Source organism: Ceratosolen solmsi, unplaced genomic scaffold (assembly GCF_000503995.2).
Source record: "Ceratosolen solmsi marchali unplaced genomic scaffold, CerSol_1.0 scaffold2, whole genome shotgun sequence".
Taxonomy (NCBI): domain Eukaryota; kingdom Metazoa; phylum Arthropoda; class Insecta; order Hymenoptera; family Agaonidae; genus Ceratosolen; species Ceratosolen solmsi.
In genome coordinates, this window is record NW_011948422.1 from 3,805,426 (window position 1) to 3,811,706 (window position 6,281).

The window sequence follows — 6,281 nt, forward strand, 5'->3', positions numbered from 1 at the left end:
CACCACCACCACCACCACCACCACCACCACCACCACCACCACCGCCACCCCCTCACAGGGTGAATACAAAACGAGAGGGCAGCCTCGGGGGCGCACCCGTGGAAATGCCTAAGAGAAATTCTTCGACTACTAATTGAATTTCCTCTAATTTGATTTCGCGGTGCGCAAATGTCGGGGTGCCAGGAGGCCATGGAAGAGGCAAAATCGCGGTGGCGCCGCCATGCCGAGCTTCTTTAGTTAAGCCCCGACGGTGTTTTCATTCTCTTTTTTCTTCCTCGTCCCTTGTCCGCTTGTGTTCGCGTCCGCATCCTCTCCGATCGCCCGCACCCCAGTCTCGCTCCTCAAACCGTACACTTTCCTGTGCCAGAGAGAGAGAGAGAGAGAGAGAGAGGAAGGGGTTCTAGCTGCACTCTCTACACCGATTCATTCTTCTGGGCGATCGCGCGACCGAGGTGATGGACAATGCAACCGCAGCTGCTCGGACGCATATGGTACGCCACTTGTTGGCACACATTGCGGTGCGCGTCGATTTTTGCACTGTAATTTGCTTATGGCCTTATGCCGATGCGATCCTGTTGACTCCGCGTGTATTTAGAATCGCTAGCTTCGGCTCGGTAAAGGATTGTTTAGGAAGCAACTCCAATGTAATTGGTAATTATTAAGTGTGAACCAGAGGGACGAAAGTATCTCGAGTGATTGTTCGGCATCGGATGCCAACGAGGGAATCGGTTGTGGGAAAAACTTTTTTTTTTTTTTTTTTTTTTTTTTTTTTTTTTTTATGAGATTGAACGTGGAGGTTGAAGGTCAAGAGTTACTTTGGGCGTGGGAAGGTATGAGAACATATCTTGGTAAAGTTTATCGATAGGTAGCTGCTAAGGAGTGTCTAATGAATTTAAATTAACGTTTTAACGAGTTATTCTTTATAATGAATGTAGGTTGTGTCGTAGTTCTTAAATCTTTGACAAATTATGATTGTGGGGAATTTTTTCTAGACTTTTCATGCATGCACAGCGGTACAATACACGAAGGATTTATCGTCAACAAAAATGTGTGGGCAAAATCAAATTAATTTTCAATATACGTTAAGATAAAGTTGATCCTGTTGCCAGGCAATTTTCGCCGGAATTTTACTCCATTCTCTGCTTAGCATAATTCCTGGATCAAGATTACCTTAACGTTTATTTAAAAAATTTCACATTCTCTTTTTTCTTGCGAGACAGTGTCTAAAGTAATAAACTAACGAGCTTTCATATCAGATTTCCATTTTGTCAAATGCATTCTTGTCCGTGCCTTTCTGCAATATTGTTTATTAGCGTCTATGAACTAAAGTTCATCATTATGCGCAAAATGATTAAAAATAGCTGAGATTGTTTGAAATTATGAATGAAATGGATAATAACGTGACTTTTTTTTTCAATCAACATTATTAGGAATGAATGGCAATCGTTGGGTTTGTCTGGCTCTTAAAATTTAAAAATTAGCTCTAGAATATCGAGAAACAAGCTAATTGTAGAGCGTTGTTTTTAAATTTAGCTCGCTCGGATATTTCAATAATGCCACTTAATTCGTGTCCGTAAAGCTCACTTTAATAAGGCACAATCGAATTTGTTCTCTAAGTTTACGTAGGATCTTCTTAGAGGGTCTGTAATACTCTAATAAAAATATTCTATGAGGGAACGATTTAAAAAGAAACGACGCAATCGTTGCGTCTATTGTAATCCATTAAGGTCGGCTAACGTTGTTTAAAAGAGCCCGCAAATTCCGACTGGCAAGCAATTTCGTTAAAATCACACTACCACCACGAATTATCCCAGATTTATTTATATTTATTGTCGTTACTCTGGACGACGAGGTTGTCCAAAATAGAAATCCCCTAGCCGCAGGCGCTTCACTCGACGCCGGAAGACTGCACTTGAATTAGTCTCTTGTAAGGCCGTCGAAGATTGTTTTTGGTAGTCTATTTCGCTCCTCCGGCTTACGTCTTTTTCCTTTTGCAAGAACGAGAGAGAGAGAGAGAGAGAGAGAGAGAGAGAGAGAGAGAGAGCTGCATCGTCCAAGTACCTTCTTTACCTTAATATATAAGCCAGCGTCATGAATGAGACTTGCACTACGAGTTTTAAATTGAATAACATTAGCATGGATCTTGATACTTCTTTGAACATGTAGTTGTTTTTGAATTTTGTTGTACTCTCTTCGCAAAATTATGAACAATAAAGCAAAATACGCATTAGTCGTGTTCATAGAAGCATTATGCAATTTTGTGGGACACTTTAATAATAGTTATTTTAGAAATTTTCTTATTTTTCCCGGAGAAAAATTTCTCTAAGCAATTGCAACTCTATCTAATTATTTCTTCCCCCCCCCCTCCCCCTAATTAAATATAGAGTATACATTTTTCAAATTAATATCTCCGATAAGAGGTCTCATTTTCCAGGAATAAGCTACATTGAGAATAGTAAAACAAATTAGCTTTTGTAATTACGACGTGCTAAAGTTAAATTTTTATCTCCGAATGTTTTCAACACCGAATAAGCTTTTTAAATATTGTTATTTAAATTGTTTATAATGAAATCACCGTTGACAAAGTACTTTCGATGCGTTCGATTTATAATGATAAAAATGCGTTTAACATCAATATATAATTGCTATAAGTGCTTATAAATTGTTGGATTGTATATTATTTTATTACACGACATTATTAATGAAAATTGTATGTATCGTATTACGAAGCTAAATGCTCTCGCCAAGTATTTTTATGCTTTTCCACATATTGATATTATCTATCGGAACTTTAGCCCTTATAATGAATAATATCTATTACAAAAATGTATGGGACGAGAGGAGTGCGAAGCTTGAAAATAAAATTAACACCGCATTAAATTCTTATACAATTATCCAAGATCCCATTACTTCAATATAATATTCTTCATTAAAAATTTAAATTTCTCGTAGAACAACGCAAGCATATATAAAATATAAATAATACGTTTATTTTACTTTCTAGGATCGATTGATGGAAGATAAAATTAATATTTTATCGATTGTACAATTAGTTTATATATTCGTTAATAATTATATTATTATTCTTCCATTTAGAGCTTCCATTGCAATATAAGTTATATAAATAATACAAAATTGCACCGAGGATGTATTAAATTTAAATAAGCGCCATAAAGGTTTTCTGTTTCCATATTTAATTACGTTAATGTTGGATATTGTGCGCGCTCCAGTTAAGGATAGGTTGCGCTCTCATCGTTGAATATAAAGTTAATTTTTGTAATCGATAAATAATATAATTTATGAATAAGACAAAAGTGAAAATGAATTTACGCTTTAAAATTTGAAATAAAACTTGTTGGCGAATTCTATAAAGGATTTTAAAGTTTTATGGCTTAAGAAAATTCTCAATTTCTCAATCGCACCTCTTTATTCTTTATCGGATATAAATTATTTGCCCTTTTTAATATTACCTCGCGATCATCGATATTGCGTATTTTTCAATAAACAGAGGACATTGCAATATTAATATCAAAAGACGACAATAAAATGAAGGAGCTTGAGTTTTTTGGATTTTTGAGTGTCGATATTTAAATTAAGTAGTGGCAATTGCTCATTCAACTATACTCTATAGAAATGGCATAAAGCTTTTGTCTATGATATTATGATTCACCGTGCAATTTGCGAGATTTATTTAGTCATTATTTTTTTTTTTTTTTTTTTTTTTTTTTTATAAAGAGTAATAATGTAATACGTTTTTGATGAGGAAGAAGTATGAAAGTTTCCGGGAAATTGTTCGTTCGTACATTTTACTGCTGATGAATTTATGCATTTTAGCTTTTCATTTGAAATATTAGTTGCTATTTAGAGTTCGGTTATTTGCAAAAATTAATATTAATTTGTCATTTTATACGGCAATTTTATTTGTACTTGTAAGTGTTCTATAGGTCGACTTACAAATCACTTTCTAAATTACGAAGACATCATTTTCTTGTTTTTTTTGTTTTTGTTTTTTTTTTTTGTTTTTGTTTTTGTTTTTTTGTTTTTGTTTTACAAAGTATAAGCTTATAATTATGAATATTCTACGTTTGATGTATTTATGCGATAAGTTTCTTATTTCTATCTGTAATAATGGATTATATACCATCTAGTAATTCATAAGGAATCCGAAAATTTTCAAAGGCTGCTTTTCCGATCCGCCAAGAGTTTTACAGTGGGATTATTTTCTTTGGAGTGCCTTATTTTATAGCTTTGGAGTACACTACGAAGGCGATGAAAGATTTGTTTTTCACGCTTAAGGACAATAACTTTTCCATTGAACGTTCGTGGATAAACTTTGAAATAAAATGGTTTTATCAAAATTCTTTTAGAACTAGATTTTATTGATATTATCAATTTTTCTCGCTTCTCTAATTTGAAAATTGAAAGCACATTTTTTTTTTCATCTTTTTTTTTTATTTTTATGGAAAAACCTGTTCCAACGGAAATTCCCGAAAGTGCATGTGAAAGATTTACCTGCATGAAGATCAGGAAGTCGTTGGATCGTAGTTGAGTTGGAAGTTTCGACATGGCCTTGCTCTATTGATTTTCGACGTAAGAGTTAAAGATGTTTTTATAACAAATTTTGAAAATCATCGATTTAGAAAGTAATGTCCGTGAAGACTACGAATGTCAACAAAATCTGGTCTTTAGATAGTCTTTGTAAAATCAATGCCTATAATTGTTTTCTATCTGTTAACGAATAATGGCGTACGAGAAATACAGATATACAGAAATACAGATAGTTTAATTGGCGCATAAACAGAATAAATGCTTCAATCCCGCTAACTCATTTATTGTGAATATTTAATTGGCATAAAAAAAAACAAATTAACGAGAGGCTGTTGTGTTTATTGAACATTATTGAGTAGTGTAACGCGTGTTAAAAGAATTTATTTATTAAAATATACGCTATTTATAAGCAATTTGTCATATTTAATTTGTTTCTCTAATTTTCAGAGAGTTAAATAATTCTTCAATTTTTTTTTCTTTTGTAAACTTTATTTTTGTTTTTGTTTGTTTGTTTTTGAAAATTCATATTTTGATAAACTCTAAATGGCATTATATTTAGTTTGAATACAAGAAGATTAATCTGCAAAGCGATTGGCAATTTACTTCAAATCAAATTTAAATAATGCTTTTTCGACTAATACTGTTTACAGAACACAATTGCAGTAGATAATCAAAGTCGCTTGAAGTTATAATGGCATATTCAAATATTTTCGGAAATATTCCTATTTTCATAAATTTAAGGGACGAAAAAACTTAGCTACCACGACTGTTAGTTGGCCCCGTTCGTCGAATACATTAACTGATAGCTAATTGATCGAGGCAATTATCTTTTTCGCCTCTCATTATTTCAGGGAGTGGCCATTCTTACCTCATTATGGAAAAGTGCGGGCAACACGAGCACAGCGTGACGGATAAGCATCGGCCGCGTAAAGAAATAAAAACTCGTGCGGCAGCGGGTGCACGAAGGGGAAAAATCACATTTAGCTGCGGGCGGTACGAGCTCGTTAAAAGCCAAGTTTCGATTTCTTTCCGACAGGCCCTAAACAAAATCACACAACCATACGTTTTTTTTTCATCGGCGTAGCTACTAATGACAGGCGGAATGATGGCCAAGCTCCACGTGGACACGAAAAGCCGCATAAATTTCCTCGTCTCGCGTCAACGCAAGTGTCGGAACGATAGAAAAAACTTCTTCGACAATGAGATACTCTCTCGCTGTCTTTACACGCGCAATATATATATATATATATATATTGGGATGGGGGAGAGAGACACGGAGAGAGAGAGAGAGAGATAGATAGATAGATAGATAGAGAGAGAGAGAGAGAGAGAGAGAGAGAGAGAGAGAGAGAGAGAGTGAGAGAGTGTGTCAGTTAGTTAGATGGTGGGATTAAGGGATGAAAAGGGGAAGGAGATGTCACGAGGGGTTGATGATGGGGCGGTGGGGTAGGGAGTACAGGGACGATGAGTACGAAGACGTTTTGGCGTGGTCGCACGCCCGTTTTATTTTTGAACTCTCGCGCGCCAAGGGAAAGGTCATAAATCCCGGAGACGGACCATCGTGTGCCGGCATGCGCAACCTTGTCTTTCCCCGGTGACGCGCATCACCGATTATGATGCCCCCACGGGGGCAGACAAATGCATTTGGGGTGACTCTGTTACCATGACGCGTTTAGCCCCCCCCCCCACCCTCCCCCCCCCCCCCCCCCCCAACCACCGGGCCCCCCCGGAAT